The following is a 17,106-nucleotide window of genomic DNA, read 5'->3' as shown; positions in this document are numbered from 1 at the left end:
TTTCTCTGGGGCCCACAAACCTGCCACGCTGATTCCTGCCCCTGGGCCTTTGCACTGGTTGCTCCTTCTTGCCCAGAATACTCTGACCTGGCCCTGCACATGACTGTGTGTCCTGGTCACCGCGTTTCCAGGCCACAGGGTCACCTCTTCCACGAGGTCACCCTGCCCAGTGGCCCTTTTCTCGCCTCTGCTGCTCCGTCTTGCTGGGAGCTCTCTGCATGGCTCCTGGCCGGCCCTTGTCCCTGTGGAAAGGGAGGGGCCGGGAGTCTCAGGCAGCAAGGCCGTGAGTTTGGTCCTGGGAAGAGGAGGAGACAGAAGGAGCCAGGCCAGTTCCTGCTCCAGCTACTGTAAGCCTGTGGTGTGACGCCAGGGGCCGAGGACACCAGGTGGGCGAGAAGGTACGGCCACGGACTCTGAGGAACCCAGATTCCATCAGCAGAGACAGCGTTCAGGGAGATGCTGGGGGTCTCGGTGCCCTGAGGAAGGTGCCTCCTCAGGCCCGGGGGAAGCAGGGTGGTCTTCCAGAAAGAAACCACTCAGAAGGCGGGACAGAAAGGGTAAGAGCTGTGTGAGGGGAATGGGGCAGAAGGTCCAGCAGAGGGACAGGCCAGCACGAAGTCCACTAAGGCTGCAGCATCTCTGTGGCCCTTCAACCCCTCTTCCCAAGCGTCTGGGGGCCCAGATCGGCTCTGCCTGTGGAAGGGGGAAGCGAGGAGTTCCCCCTACCAGCCCTGTCTCTGGGGCGCCCTGAGGATGGTGGAGGGGAGTCCTGGCCGGCTGGCTCCCTCCTCCCCCTTTCCCACAGTTGCAGCGGGCCCTGGCAGCCCGCAAGTGCCCGCCGGGCTCTGGGGTGTGGGAGGCGGCACAGACGCTGCGGGCCCCCACCCACTGGCCAGGCAGCAACTTGCCTGGGGATAATAAGTGGTGGCTGCTCTGAGAAAGACAATGAAGACCTCTAATAAAACTGAGAAAACCAAACCCAACCAGAAAACCTCACTGCTGCGGCGCGGGTGAGCCAGGAAAAGCAGGAGTGTTTTCCCCTCGGTCTTGGGAAGCTTTCGGCGGAATGAAGCCCGTCCCAGGCAGAAGGCAGAGGAAGGAGGGAAGCAGGCTGCCCGGCAGGGCCACAGGCCAGGTCTTGGGGGACGTGGGAATGGCCACAGGAACACTGAGTTCTGGAAGCACCTGACTTCAGGTCTGCCCCTGCCTTCCCGACCCCAGTGCCTGGGCCCTTCTGTGCCCTTGGTAGGCCACTTCACTGCGCTGTGCCTCAGTTTCCCCATCTGCAGTGGGGGAGTACCACCAGGGCTCCAGACCCTGCTGCTCCCCAAGATCGCACAGGAACGCGCAAGGCCGCACAAGGGGAGTGTGCAGCGCAGACCAGCCGTAGGAAGGGTCAGGAGCTGCCAGCAGAAGCGGTGCCTCCCTGCCCTTTCTGGGCACTGGGTGGTGCCCGGCTGCCGAGGGGGGCCGGAGGCTGCAGATCCTCACAGAGGCTGTGCAGCCCGCAGGCCCAGCCTGGAGTTTCAGGGCCCTGCTACTGTGGCTAAGCATCTGAGGGAGGCCCCGGGACCTGGGGTCTGGCCACTGAAAGCAGAGACGACAGAGCCGCATGAAAGCGGCACTGGGGACGTGGCTCGGCCGTGTCCCCTGCGCGGTGGGCCCTGCCCTGACGGCCCTCTCCCGGAGGCGCGAGGGCCACTGTTGCCGCTGAGGTCAGTGTTCCTCACTCTTCCCACAGGCGAGGAGGGGGCGACAGGGGAGGAATAGGTTTTCCTCACCGGCTCCCTACATGGCCCATCGTAGGGCCGGAGTGTGAGGTGCTAAGTATGGGGAAGAAAGGGGAGGGGTGCCCCTTTTCGAGCCGGGGACGCTGGACAGATGAGACGCCATGAGGCCACGGGGCCAGCCACCTGCTGGCCTGTCATGCACCCTGTCGAAGTCCATTACATGCCGGGCACTGTCCTGGGAGCGGGCAGTGTCACGAGCAAAATCAGGAGTGGGGTCCTGACCTCGGGGCTTCTGGTCCCGTGGGAAGAACTGACATCAGCAAGGCTAACACGTAAAATAAGCTCTTTCCTCCACTTGCTCAAAGAAAGTCTCCAAGGGCAGCACGTGAAAGTTAAAAACACAATCCTGTCAGGCTGGGATTACACGAGCAGCCCCGAAACTGTGTCCTCATGGACTCTGGGGCACCCAATTCAGTGCCCATCACGGTAAGTGGTACCCCAGCACCACCCCCGCTGACCCCATGCCCCCCTCCCTGCCGCTGTGCCCAAAGCCCTGGGTCCTCCGGGCATATTCACACATGAATGAGACTCCATCCTCAGCCCCCTCCCCCACTCTAGCTTCACTCCCTGAGCGCCATCAGCCTCACCTGAGGTTTCAACTTCCATCTAGATGCTCATGGCCCCTCTTCTGGGTTGAAACAAGTCCCCCCAAATTCATGTCCCTGTGGAACCTCAGAGGGTGAGCTTCTCTGGAAATCGGGTTTTTGCAGATGTAATTAGTTAAGATGAGGTCACAGTGAAAAAGGGTGGGCCCAAACTCCAGTGACTGGTGTCCTTACGAGAGGCCTGCGTGGGGACACATAGGGAGGGGCCGTGTGCCGGGGCAGCGGAGGCCGGGGGGACGTGCTGCAAGCCGCAGAGTGCCAGGACGGTGGGAGCCAGCAGGCGGAGGTCTCCCCGCGGACCCCTGGACTCAGGACTTCCGGCCTCCAAGACCGCGGGAGCACACACGTCTGTAGCTCGAAGGCACCCCGTTCGGGGGCATTTGTCACAGCAGCGCCAGGACACAAATACAGCCGCCAGTCTGTATGGCACCACCCTCGGCTTCCTGAACTGCGCCCGCATTCCCACTGGCCTGCCGGACAACGCCTCCGCCTCGAGATCGGATCCCACTCCGGACCTCCTCCTCCGGGGGCGGCCCTGCCCCGCGCCCGGCCGTCACTGAGTCCCCTGTGCCCTCCCCTCACCCGGGGACTCACCCACCCCGTGCCTTCCGCCTCCGGGACCTTCTCAGACCAGAGGCGCAGCCCACAGTGGCGTGGGAAACGTGATGAGCCCCCAGCTTTCAAAACAAACCGAATCCGAGTACAGAGGACACCCCCGGGGGGAACGTGATGGGGGAAATCCAGACACAGGCTGGACAGGGGACGCCACTGCTGTTGAAGTTCCGGGCTGAGGCTGGTCCTGCCGCCGAGGAGGGGAACGTCCTTATTCCAGGAGAGGCGGCGGGAGGGCTCAGGGACGGGGCCTGAGCTTGTTTGCAACTTCCCTTCAAACGGTGTGGAAAGGGGAAGCCACTGGCCCTGCTCTCTGCCTGTTGCAGCGAGGCGAAGGGGCCGCCGTGTGAGTGACCGCTGAACCTAGGGGGGACCACCGGCTCGGCCCATCCTCTCGGCCCCGCGCCGTGCCCCCCGCGGGCCCCCGCGCCCTCTCCTGCGGGGCCGGCTCACCCCGCCGCTTCCGCTCCGACTGCCGTCCACACTGCAGCCGTGCTTCTCTGCCCCAAACCAGAACCTCGCCGCGCCGCCCCCACTTCCAAGCCTGCTCTTGGAACAAAGTTCAGATTCTAAGTGGACTACGAGGTCCTCTGTCACCCTCCAGGCCCACACTGCTCTCGACGTCAAGGTCAGCGCTCCAGCCCCACGCTCTCACCCTCCTACCCCTTACCCTTCACCCAGCGTCCTCCCCCTGCCTGCCCCCCCTTCAGCTTTCAACTCAGATGCCCCCTCTCTGTGAGTCCTGCCTGCACCTCGTGCCCCATGGGGCACCTTCGCTCGGCGCAGGCTGGGCTGTGAAGGCCTTCTGAGGGCACTGCCCGGTCCCTCCGTGTCCCGGCTGGGCCGTGTCTCCTGCTCTGCTTCCAGCACTGCTCTCGCAGCCCTGCCGTCCCACCATCCATCCTGCGCTGTGCGGACCCCCTGGCCTGAGGGGCAAAGACTGCCCAGTGGGGCTGTGGGGTGGTCAGCAGAGGCAAGACCTTGGGGCCTGTGCCCTGTGGACAGGAAGAGAAGCCAGGGGGAGACACCGAGAGACTAGGAGTAGTTGCCTGGAGGGCACTGCCCCAGCCCCCATGGAAGAGCCCCCCCGCTGCTGAGATAGGTGTGTGTGTGTGTGGGGTGTGTGTGTGTGTGTGTGTGTGTGTGTGTGTGTGTGTGTGGCCTTGTGTGTGTGGTGTGTGTGTGTGTGTGTGTGTGTGTGTGTGTGTGTGTGTGTGGCCTTGTGTGTGTGGTGTGTGTGTGTGTGTGGCCTGGGGCCCCGTGTGTGTGTGTGTGTGTGTGTGTGTGGCCTTGTGTGTGTGGTGTGTGTGTGTGTGTGGCCTGGGGCCCCGTGTGTGTGTGTGTGTGTGTGTGTGTGTGTGTGTGTGGCCTTGTGTGTGTGGTGTGTGTGTGTGGCCTGGGGCCCCAAGTGTGTGTGTGTGTGTGTGTGTGTGGCCTGGGGCCCCAACCCTGTTCTCCGCCTGCGGGGGTGGGAGGGGCAGGAGCAGGGCCCCCTGATGCAGCAGCTGCCATCTTGGGCACCCCTGAAGGACCTGGGCACTGGGCAGGAGCAGTCCCTTGATGCCTTTTGTGCTTTGTCCCCTTGGTGCCCAGGCTTCACAAATAAAATCGTGTGGCAGAAAAAAACCTGTTCTGACACCTGACAGTCCTCTCAACGCAGGGAGGGAGGGGCTGCCCTCCTGGCTGAGGGCCTGGCACGTTGTGGGTGCAGAACAGACTGATGAGTCTGTGAATGTTTGGGGCCGGTTGGCTGGAGGGTGGGTGGGTGGACGGATAAAATAGTACAAAGAAGTCTTGAGACCCCAGGGGAGGTGGGACTCAGGATTAACTGAAGGAGGCTTCTAAGGGTCTCGGAGAGAGCAGTCTTTTGGTGACAGCTACGATTTGGTTAGGGCTCCTGTTTGCTGGGCGTCCATCCTGGCACTCTACGCGTTACCTCCCTTCATCCTCGTAGCAGTCCTTGGAGTGAGATATCTGCCCCTTTCCTAAGTCTCATTTCATTGGTAATCATTCTTTGAATAAAAATTTTAAATAAGTTAACATCTGCATTTAAATAAGTTAACATTTGCATTTGATACCCTCTGTTCTGCAAAGGGCCCCACTTTGTCAATAGGGCAGCTAAGGTTTCCTCCAAGATTATTGTCACTAATGAAAGGGATGCAGGTGAGGTGACCACTCCTGACGGCAGTCTCTGGGAAACCACATTATTCGGTTAGGAAGCATTTGCAGGGACACATGAGACCACGTGGCTTAGGTGCACCGGCAAACGAAGTGATGACCCTGCAGACTGTAGCGTGCGATCACCTGGGGAAGTACCTGGCCTTCCAGGTGCTTTTTAAAGAGGAAAACCCTTTTCTTTTTCCTGCCACAGTTTGGGGCTGATGGGCAGCCAGGGGGCATGGAGAACGGGGGTCGCGGGGTGGCTCTGGTCAGGAGTAGGCGGTGGGGTGGGGCAGGGGGTGTGGATGAGTGTCCCTGGCTGCTTTGACAAATAACCAAACTGAGGGGCTCAAAGCAACAGAGAGGTATTTTCCCACAGTTCTGGGGCCCAGAAGCCCTGAAATTAGTGTCCAGCAGGGCCGGTTCCTTCTGAAGGCTCTTGAGGAAAGCCTGTTCCCTCTCTCCTAGTTTCCAGTGACGGCTGCTGATCCTGGGATTCCAGCCACATCCTGGGATTCCTGGGACTCGTCACTCCAATCTGCCTCTGTCGTCACGCGACAGTTTCCCTTGTGTGTCTTTCTGTCCAAATTTCCTCTTCTTAAAAGGACAGCAGTCCTTGGCTCTGGGGCCCACCCTACTCCAGGGTGACCTCACCCTAACTTGATCACGTCTGCAAAGACCCCGTTTCCGAATAAGGTCCCCGTTGGAGGCCACAGGGGCACTTGCTTTTTTGTGGAGCACTATTCCACCCAGTAGACGGGAGTCATGGAAGGGACTCCAAGTGGGGTCCGCTGCCTCTGGCCTTTCACACTCTCTGTTGTCAGGGATCAAGAACTGGCCAGGTGGACACCAGAAATGCTGGCCCTAGGAGGGGCATATCTATAGGGAGGCTGCCTCGCCGATGAGGATGGAGATTGCACTTGGGATGGGGTGGCCGCCGTGTGCTCACCCAGCTTACGGGAGCGCCCGTTCTGGGTGCCCGGCTCCCAGGGCGTGTCCTCGCCGCTCACCTACCTGGGCCTACGTGACCCATCACGCACTCCGCCTGGTGGGTGGCCACCCCAAGGGAACCGATAGCTCTTTGGTTTTTCCCGCTGTCTCTTGAGGGTCTCTTCCTGTGGGTTATAAAAAGGGTGCAAGCCAACCAGGGAAGGGTAGAAGCAGAAGGGACAGATGCCAAGAGCCAGCTGGCAGACGATTCAGCTGTCATGCTGGGAGGAAGGCCAAGCCAGAGACATGGAGCCAGACCCTCTGGCCCAGCCCCTCCGGAGTCCCAACCTCCACGAACCCAGGACGCAGGAGCGGGGTCGGTATTTTAAGCCACTAAGTTTTGGGGGTGGTTTGTTATGCAGAAATAGATAATGGGATCATCAGCCCATTTCTTAGGCAGGGAATGCAGGAATGCAGGCATTATCCTAAAGCACCGTGCTTTCAGCCTGCGGGGCGGGGCGTGTACAGCCAGATGGTTTTAGGTGGCAGTGAGGTAAGGGACCTGGCACAAGATAGCGTTGAGTCACATGGTGAGAAAGTCCTTCCCTTTTCAATTATCAGTTGGTCCTGAACAAACTGAGATTCAGTATTGGGCAAATGATGACTAATGTCTCCTTTAACAAAGAGAGCAGCCCTTCGGTTCGGAGCCTTGAGGGGCGGCTGACTTAACAATAGTTTCACAATATTATTTTTCCACTGCATTTTTACAGTCACCTTCTGCTTACTCCGTGATACTGGGTTTCAGTGGGTATCAGGTTTGTGGCAAGCAGCAGCAACCCCCAAATCACAGTGCTTCAGGGAGAGCAGCTGATTGCTTACACCCAAGTGCAGTCTGTAGGTTAGCCTTCCAGAGCCGGCAAGGAGGCTCCAAGACCATCAGGAACTCAGGCTCCTGTCTTCTTGCTTCATGCCTCCACGGTCCAACACAGCTGTCAGTACTCCAGCTCTCCTGCATGCATTCCAGCCAGAAGGAAGGAAGAGGGGGATGCTGAAGGGCATATCCCCACCCTTTATGGATACACCTGTAGGAAGTTCCACCTCACATTCCTGTTCACATGCAGGACTTCAGTTGAATGACCACACCTTGCTGCAAGGTGGGTTGGAAAATACAGCCTGGATTCTGGGCAGCCATCCACTTATCTAAAAGTCAGAGAGCTCATGTAAAGCTCCACGCTTCACACCCTTCTTAGTGTGAAAAGGTGCTGGGAACACTAGCCACGTCTAGTACAGACAGATGGCTTACTTTGTGACAGAGACATTAAGTTTCCTTTTTTCCTAAAATTAAGTGGGGAAAGAGTCATTTTAAAGGAAAGTCAATAAAAGGACAGGTGGCCCATGGCTAAGGCACAAATTGCCAAGCTGGCCCTGGATGCCCTGAGATTTTGGGAAACATGCTGTGAATACAGAAAAATAAATGAGGTGTCAACCTGAGGCCCAGGGGGTGGGGAGTCGGGTTTCACGTTTAGGATGAGATCCCACATGTATCTGGGGTGAGGCGCTGGCCCTGTCCACACTGTCCCCTTGTGTCCTCACTGTCACTGTTCTGTCCGCATTGTACAGTGTGGGGAGGCTGTTCCATGGCCTCAGCTTGTAAACAGCAGAACAGGTCCATGCCTAGCTGGCCGCTTCTCCCACCTCTGTCTGCTGCATGCTGGCCGGCCCAATGTCCAGGGCAATGCTGGCAGGCGAAGGGTGCTGGGGCAGAGAACAGGAGGGCGCTCTCCTGCTTCGGTGCCCAAACTTTCTCTGGCAAGAGTTGGAGGGAACAAGGCCATCCTTCTGTGGGGCAGCAGGTCCTGGTGGGGAGGGTTCAATTTTCCAAAATAAAAGGGTGCAGAAACCTGAAGAGTGGCTCTCCATGCTCCACCCTGACTTCTCCGGGCAGAAACCCAGCAGACAGGTGTATTCCCGGCGCTGGCCAGTGCTTGCAGCGAGTATTTCTGGAGCACACACAAGCCTTATTTCAGCTTTTGGGGTTGCTTGTGTGCTGGGCAGAGCCACCTGGCCACTCACATGCCCCCCAGTGACCACCCTGGGTCTGTGGGGCAGCCTTCCCCTGGAGGCCCTGGGCAGGACGTGGGCTGGGAGGGGCCTGCCCCTGCCCTGGGCTGGGCCACTTCTGGACCTGCTGTGCCTGTCTGGGAACTAGAAAGTTCTGCAGGGTGTGAGCTCTCTGACTGCCAGAATGAACACGACCTCACTCTTCCACGTCCCCTGGGAGAACCCCAACTCACCTGCACCTCCATTTCCTTAGCTGTCACAGGGGGAAAACAACATCCCTCAGCTACAGGCCCAGTCCTGAGAGACTGCTGTGAGAGGCAAGCCCTCGAAGCAGTTTGAACACGGCCAACACTGCTCTGCAGCCTCACGGGAGGCGCGAGTCCTGCAGGCGGTACTCTGCGTTCCCTCAAGACGGCCTTGGCCCTCTAGCTCTTCCTTCATTTTCTCATTTTCTGATGATCAAATAGATTTACTGGGTCTCTAATAAGGTGAACCACACATGTAAGCATGGCATTGCCCTGCTGAAAATATGTTGCTGGCTCCTTTTTGTCTAGAAGATAAAATCCAGGCCTTTCCTTTCCCTGCAGGCTGCACATACCCTCCTGAACCCGCCTGGAGCCAGCCCCACTGACCTGCTGCTGCCTCCTGAGCAGGCCCCTGTTTCCCGGCCTTTGCGTTTGCTTCTCCCTGTGCCCGAACCTCTCACCATCTGCGTGACCCCTGCACATCCTACGAAACCCAGCTCAAAAGGCCCCTTCTCTGCAAGTTAGGTGTCCTGGAAATCGCATGGGTCTGGAGCAAGGAGGCTCCAGTTCCAGTCCCAGCTCCACCTTGTAACTTGGCAAATGACTTGTCTCATGGCAGCCCAAGGGGAAGATGGAAGCACCCCAACTTTACACATAGGAGATGCAGGGTGGGGGAGTTAATACCAGTAACCTCTGAGTGCTCATAGGCAAAGGTGGGACCCCTTATCAGTGGGGCCACGCCCTTGTGTAGGTCCCAGCACTGGAGCCCCCCAGCCTTAGGGACTCGTGGCCCAGCTGAGGGGACACAGTGGGTGTCAGAGGCAGCCCAACGTCTCCTCCTGAGGAGGCCGGGAGCCTCCTGTGGTCCCCGAGTCCAGACAGGGAGACAGGTGAATCACACCCTGTTTGTTTTACAAACTGGATGACAGAGCCTGTCAGATGACATAAAAACCAAACAAAACCCCCAACCCCCAGCCCAGCACTTAGGAGGAGGGCCAGTTTGAACTCCAGGGCTCAGCACCCCCTACCCCTACAGGTGACCCGCCCCAGGGAACACGGCCTCCCTGTCCTTGTCCCTGGGGGATTGCGGGGCTGGCGGAGACTCTGGAGGAGCCGGAACCACCCCTGGGGCCCTGATGCCTCCTCCCCTCCGCTCACGGTTCCGTGGGGACTAGGAGGTGAGAGCTGAGGGCAGTGAGGAGTAGTTCCAGCTGGTGATTAAATAGGCATTCTGCCTTGGGGCAGTGCGCAATTCCTGGGCTCACCCCAGGCCTGAATCAGACTCTGGGGCAGGGCCTGGGTTCCTGCACTTGGTACATATTCCCAGGAGACCCGGGTGGGCGGCAGGCACAGGGTTTGCCTTCTGTGCTGTCACCTCGGTGGGCCCCTGCTTCTTGGTGTCCTCGCAGGCCCGGCGTCCTCTTCTTCCAGGGCCTGACCCCTGCTCACCTGTCCCCGGCCAGCCGGCTCCTCCCTCACTGGACACCCTCTGGGACCTCCAAGGCATCTTCCCCTCTCATGCTCCATTCAATGCCAGGCTCTGGGAGCCTGGAGCCCACCCCCTGCTCTTGCCTCCATCACACACCATCCGGGCTGCTCCCTCCCCCACTCGAGTCACCCCTGAATGGGCTCCCTGTTCCCACCTCCAGACCCTCCAGCCCAGGCAGATGGAGCAGCACCTGAAAACTCAAGTCTGATTACCCGGCCCTGCCCCCGGCCTGGACCTCTGCGGGGCCTTCCCCTCAAGGACAAACTGTGGCAGGTTCTAGCTGCACAACAAAAATGGAAAACAGAAGGCAACAAAGCTTGGAGCAGTTTACCCAGCGAAGCAAGTTGTTCAAGGACAGGAGATGCACGCAGTCTAGGGGGACAAGCACCCTAGGGGCACCTTCTGTTTACCCAAAACTTCATTCCCTTCACCTAACATCTCAGAAGGGGTCATCTGTCTTTTAAATTTATTTATATGGCAGCCCCCTTTATCTTTGGGGGACATATTCCAAAACCCCAGTGGGTGCCCCAAATCATGGATAGTACAGAACCCCATTCACACTGTATTTTTTCCTATACATACATCCTTATGATGAAGTTTAATTTACAAATTAGGCACAGGAAGAGATAAACAATAATCACAAAACAGTAATTGTTAACAGCGTACTGTAATAAAAGCTCCGTGCATGTGGTTTCTCTCTCCCAAAGAATCTCATTGTGCTGCACTCACCCTTCTCGTAATGACAGGATGACAAACAACCGCGTGATGAGACCAAGCAGGTGCGGGTGGCGGCACCAGATGCAGCACGAGGCGGCCACTCACCTGGCACGGTAAGGAGGGGCCTCTGCTCTCCCACCGTGGCTGACCGCAGGTAACAGACAGGAAAGCAAGACCTCAGATGAGGCGGGACTGCAATGACAAGCAGGCATTTTTAGTTCCCTGAGGAGTTGAATCCATCAGTCTTTCTTTATGGTCCTGTCCTTCCTCTTCAAGATGATAAAGAAAATCTCCAAGGTTTGCTTCGCTTTTTTCCATTCAACCCTTGCATGCTGTCTTGCCAATGGGTTTCAGCCCCTGGCAAGTTCAGTATGGATTCAGTGTGACCAAAGAAAATGACAGTAAAACGTTCTTGGGGTGAAAGGGTTATGCCCAACTTTATTTCCAGGTGGCAGGTCAGTCACTAGAATCCCGTTCACTCAGAGCGAGTCTGCAGGCAGCGAGCTGGTCTCTGCCTCTGGGCCCCTCTGTCCGCACAGTCGTCCTGCACAGCTGTCCTCCGGACCTCTGTCCTTGGCGCTGCCATGGCTCCAGCCTCTGCTCTGCTCTCCTGCAGCCTTGCAGCCATGCCACTGTGTTGCCCAGAGCACTGGGTGGAGCTCCTTATATAGAGTCAACAGCCATGTATTGCCCACAGGTGTGCAGTGAGCTAGTCAACCAGGGCCAGGTGAGAATCCTGGCCACAGGAACTCTCATTTTATCCACACATCGTTTGGGACTTACTTTGGTAGGAGTGAGGAAAGGATGCAAACCTCTCTCCCCATTCTTCCAACTCCATTTACTGGAAGTTTTCTCACTATATTGAAACCCCACCTTTATCATATCCTAAAGTCCTTAATGACCACTATGCTGCCTTTCTCGGCAAGTGTCAGATAACCCAATCAAGCTGGCTTTAAAAAAAAAAAGTTAGCTCACATGACGGGTGGGGGCCCAGAAGCAGAGCAAATTGGCTCAGCAGCTGGGTGACACTCGTCTCTTGGCTCCACCGTCTGCTACACAAATGCCACAGCAATGTTGTTGCTGAGATTGCACCAGAATGACGGAGCTGGCTCCCTTCCTCACGTACTTACCCTGGGCTCTGAACAGTGCACGGAACCCTCAACAGCACCGCTCCAGTGTAGTACTGTAAAAGCGTAAATTTCGCCAATGCCACACAGCAGTGAAGCAGCAGAGCTGGGGTTTGAAGCCCGGGAAGCTGGCGCCGGAGGCCAGCCTCCATTCCGTTATTGGTGGGGTGCTTCCCATCGTTTCCGGTTTGTGATCTGCAGCACTGGCCACGTCGGTGAGGCCCGATGACAGAGGACGCCCCTTTCCCACTGCCCTTAGGCAGAAGCCCCTGTAGGCCTGGGCGGTGGCCGAGGGGCGCTGGGGCTGCTTCCCTAGGCACTACCCCATGTCTCCAGAGACCTCAGAATCAAAGTGTGACCAGAGCGTTTTTACTCAGCTAAGCTGGTGTGAAAGCAAGTTGTTTTAAAACACACACTCACTCAGGAATAATGAAAACAGTGACATCTGGTGAACTTTATCATGTGCCAGCCTCTCCCAGACACTCCCATCTCATCTCCTTGAGCTTCACAGCATCCCATGGCGAGGAAGGGTCTCACCAGGTGAGAAAGGGAGTTCTGGGCCCGGGGCTGACTGCGGTCACCCAGGCGAGCCGGGGGCGCAGGTGGCCACCATCTTGAGTCGTTAGCCTAGGCCCAGAACATGCAGACTGAATGCACAGCGGGTGAACGGACACTCGGATGGAACATGCAGCGCTCAGCGCCCAGTGCAGAGGTGTGTGCTCCTGGGCACGTGGTGTCCATGCTGCCCGGGGAAGTGGGGCCTTGGGGTGGCCTGTGGTGCCTCGGGGTGGGGGAGCCTCCCTGGGGTCCCTCGTAGGACCTTGGTGGTGTGAGGGGCAAATTCTGGTCTCAGCCACTGTGAGGGGGCGGCACTGGCTGGGGAGGCAGCCTGGCACTCACCAAAGGACACGGCCAGCCTGCCTGCACCCACCCAGGTGGGGCCTGTGCTCCATGCCCAGCGACAGCCAAGCACACTGGGGGACCTGAAGCTCTCAGACGACACCCATCATGTTCTTTCACGCAGAGAACTCAGGCCCCGTAGGATACTTGGTCCTGGCCTTTGACTGTGCAGTTTATTCATCCCCCTGCTCTGCACACACGCGGCCAGCTGTCAGTGGGGAGCCTGGATGGTACTGGATGCGGCAGCAAGGAGGAACCGCGGGCCGCAGTGCTCAGGGAGCTGAGCCCAGGGGCAGGACAGGCCCAAGGGCAGCCTGCTGGGCTTCTGGGCTGGGGGACCCCAGGGGGGCTGGGGCGGGGTAGCTGTAGAGAACCAATGGCTGGGCATCCGTGACGCTGGGGGTCAGGACCGTTCCCGAGGGGCCTGGGGACCCTTGGAACTGCGCTCCTTCAGCAGGAAGGCCCTCTGCGAGGAGCGATGGGCCCGGATGCCCAGATGCGTGAGGCTTCATTTACCTCACTTCCACTTCCATACATACAAACGTAAGGCCAGACATAAGCTTATGATTCCAGTCCTTGTAAACTATGAAGCAGTAAAATCACAAATTAGGGAAAGAAACCTGCAAAACAGATAAGCTTCAGATTAATAACAATGAAATGTAGGGCTTATTGAGGTATGATTTTTTAATTGTGCTTAACATATAAAATTAACCCTTTTAGCTATCTTTTCAAGTGCCACTGAGCATATTACAATGGCGTGCAACCGTCCTCACCATCCATCCCCACAAATTTGTCCTCTCCTCCCTGAGCTGTCCCATGAAACCTGTTTTATTAAACAGAATTGTTGCCTCGTGTCTGCAGGATGTCATCAGGTCTGAGATCGGGAGGCCTTGTACCCGGCCTGGTGTCGGGATGACTCAAATGGCCCAAGATGTTCTTCTCAAGCCACACCGTGAAAGCTTCACTTATGTCATGTGGCTCTTGCTCAGTACGGCCCCCATTCAAGCACTGATTTGGCTTTTGTCCTCTGAGGACAGATCGGTGCCGGGGGTACACATGTGGGGCTGTGCCACAGTGTCTTGACTGAGCCTATGACTTAAGAAACGGAGGACTTCTTTGATGAAAATGTATTCAGTTGCAAGTGTTTGCCTTTGTGTCAGATGTGAGTGACTGGCCACTTTCACACGGGCATGCACTACCCGTCACACGTGCCTTTCTGGTTCCAAATGCAAGGCACACGGGAATCATGCGGTCGGTCAGAAAGCAGCCAGCAGCATGGCTCAGAACACTTATCATGGAAATAAAAATGCAAAACTAAAGACGTGTGTGGAGAGCTTGCGGTTTCTAAGAACACAGGCCGGGGTCTGCAGTATGATTCGGTTGGAGGAGGGGGCAGGGAAGGGCCGAGGCAGTGGTGTCTGAGCAGAGGTGAGGCCATGACAGGGGCAGAGGGTGGAGAGGAGAGGCTGGCGAGGCAGAGTCGGGGCTGCCACTTGGTTACGTGTGGGGGCGGGATTCCCGGGCGAGAGGCCTGGGTCTGCGCCTGGGCAGCTGGGTAGAATGTGGTGCCAGGCAAGACGTGGGCTCAGGGGTGGGGAGACGGGGGTTTGCCTGTAGTGGGCAGAGTAACGCTACCCCCCTCAGGGTCCTCACCCGATCCCTGTGAATGTTCCCTTGCAGAAGCAAGAGGTGCTGAGGCAGCTGACAGTAGAGTCAAGCGCAGGGGAGGCAGCAGGGACCTGAGATAGAAGATGCCGTGGGCCTGTGCTCACCAGGGACTTGGGGGCAGAGGGCTGTGGGCTGTGCAAGGACAGGGTGTGCAGGAGTCCAGACAGAGGCCAGGGGAGGCACCAGGAGAAAACTTCAGGGAATGGTTGGGAAATGTCAAACGCCCTAGAAGCCGGCAGCCTGAGGCTTCGGCAAAGGCCGTCTAGGGGGAGTGGTCCTCGGGTTCCTGTAGAGAACAGGATGGACGAGGGCCCTGGAGGGGGGGACTGACAGAGCCCCAAATGTGCCTGCGACCAGAGAGCAGGGCTGGCTGTGGTGCGGAGGGCAGAGGGCAGGCGGGAGAGAGCGTGAGGCAGGGAAACTGGCATCAAACTCCTTCATCGGCCTGAAATCTGAAAAGAACACAAAGTTGGACCCTCTTTCCCTTTCTCAGGGGAAAGGAAAGCAAAAGGTGGCTCCAGTCCCAAGGAAATCATGAATCTTGTGTGCACCTTTACCAGAAATGGAAATTTCCATGATTATAAAAAAAAATGAAGAGGAGGAACACGGATTGTTTTTTGTTAAGTTGCCATGAAAAGTCCTTGTCCAAAAACTGTAGTAGCTCCCTATTTAGGGTGGGGTGTGAGGGACCCTGTCCTAATGGTTGTTGTTCTAATCAGAGGTGAATCCTCCTTCTGTCCCAGGTCACAGAAAGATCCAGAACACTTTTCGCCATGAAAGCACCAATTCAGAGTAACGGGAGTGAGGGCTGGGGGTGCCTGCGGCAGGAGGGTGCAGATGTGACGGTTCTGGAGAAGGGACATCCCAGGACCAGAAGACAAGTGTCACGCTTGAGTGCAGTGAGCCCATAAAACCAGAACTGCCTTTCACAGACGTCTGGGTGAAACGTCTCTGCTTATTTTAAGGTGCCTGAGAAGGTCCGCAGACGTGGGCGAGAACTTCACGTTTGTCTACAGGCCCCTTTTCAGGCTGATTGAGCCACAGGGAGCAGAGGCCAGGTCAGACTCCAGAGCCCCAGTGCTCACTGCCCTCTGGGGACACCCCCACCCCCGGCCCAGTACCTGGAGGGCACCCCCCACTGTAGAAAATGCATGAAGTACAAATAAGTGTATCATCCAGACCGTCTCAGGCTTCTGGAGCTCTTTCCAGTTTTGCTGCCCATAAGGAATTTGTGCTTTTCTATGCACTTGGGCACACACTCCTCATACTTCTCTTCTGTCTGACGAGGCCAGAAATTCTGCACTTCCCAAGGGCAGCCGCTTGTCCTGTCATTTGACACCTAGCACAGCACCAGTTATGGTGGGTGCCTCCGACCACTGATGGCTGTGCTAGCTGAACAGAGGGAGGCTTCTCTTGGGCTGAGCCCCACCTGCTGGGGGCAGTTCACCCCACATCACTGTGCTCTACAGCTTTGCCTGTGGCACACAGCTGCCAAGGGCCGGCCCACCTCCAGGCCCTGGGAAGTGGACAGCGCACCTGGCCCAGCAGTGCGCCCAGAGGGGCTTTTCATCCACCACCTTTCCGGGTGTTGGAGCTCATCAGATCCATGCCTCGAGACCAGGTTACACCACAGTCACGAGGCTGCTCCAAAGCTGTGCCCCATCTCCCTCACCAGGCGGATGTCCTGGGATGTCAGTGCTCGGGGCAGACCGAGCCCCACTGCATGGGGAACTGAGTGCCGGCCACATTAGTAAGCCGGGCCAGAGACGGGCACCCAGTTGGTACAACACGTGGTCTCAGGCCATGGAAATTCTGGATGCAGTGACACAGAAACCACATTACTGAAACCTCTGTCACAATACCTGGTGTGATGGAGGGTTGGGGAGCCCTCCAGGTGTGACCAGCACTCAGGGGCACAGGGCAGGTATCAGAGCATTTGGCATTTTCACATTTTGGCAGCTCATGTCGCAAACCAGAAGGCAATGGCAGAACCTTTGCAATCTGCCTCTCCAGGAATATGGGCACAATTTCCAGAAAGTCTATTTCCTAAAGCCACTGATAGCAAAGCCCCATGCCGACTGGTGGTGACGGCCCATCTGCTGCCCCAAGCTGAGGCCAGAAAAGGCAGGAGCCGCTGGCAAGCATGGTGTAGAGCACGTGACACAGGGCTAGGCCCCATATGTGGCCAGTGCTGTTTCAGCTCCGTGGCAGTGCCCTGGGCCTGCAATGGATTGTCAATACCTATGTTGCTGGCTAGGTTTTCCAGGTCAGAGAGCAAGGCCACTTCTGGCTGGTTTACTGCTATGACCCCAGCTCCTAGCAGTGCCTGGCATAAAGAAGTATTTGCTGAAGGTGAGGAGGGGCTCTGAGGCCAGGTCCACAGCTCAGGGGGACAGTGCTGTTAGGATCTCAGCAAGCCAAGGTCAAAGCAGCAGAGCATGACATCATATTTGGCTTTCCCAAGGTCACAACTGAAGGGTCCAATAAGGGATGGCCACTTGGCTCTCTGCTGCCTCTTGGAGGCAGGCAGGGCCCAAAGCTGGCAACAGCTGCCCTCTGTGGGCCAGTGTGCCGAGGGCAGACAGTGCCCTTGGCAGTCGTTCATGGAGTGGTGAAATCCAGCCCGCCCACTCACAGGCAGAGCCCACAATACGCTGCAGGGCTCACCATACTGAAATACGGAACTAGGCTGGGACGCAGACTGTAGAGTATGTGAAGTGATGTGACTATTGGCAGGAATGGAAAATCCTCTCTAAAAGGGAGGTTGTCACCACAAAAGCACTTGCTTTTACGAGGCTGCCG

At 57.4% G+C, this 17,106-nt stretch overlaps 1 long non-coding RNA gene across 1 annotated transcript; it reads left to right on the top strand.

Moving 5' to 3' along the window:
- Positions 1-6,214: 6,214 nt before the first annotated feature.
- Positions 6,215-10,908, top strand: LOC130684772 (uncharacterized). Its single transcript, XR_008999098.1, has 2 exons — positions 6,215-6,473; positions 8,746-10,908. It is a non-coding gene; the product is annotated as an uncharacterized LOC130684772 (long non-coding RNA).
- Positions 10,909-17,106: the final 6,198 nt, after the last annotated feature.

The sequence above is a fragment of the Manis pentadactyla genome, chromosome 9 (genome assembly GCF_030020395.1).
Source record: "Manis pentadactyla isolate mManPen7 chromosome 9, mManPen7.hap1, whole genome shotgun sequence".
NCBI classification, from domain to species: domain Eukaryota; kingdom Metazoa; phylum Chordata; class Mammalia; order Pholidota; family Manidae; genus Manis; species Manis pentadactyla.
Note: the sequence above shows the minus strand (reverse complement) of the source record. Positions and strands in the feature narration are given on the sequence as shown.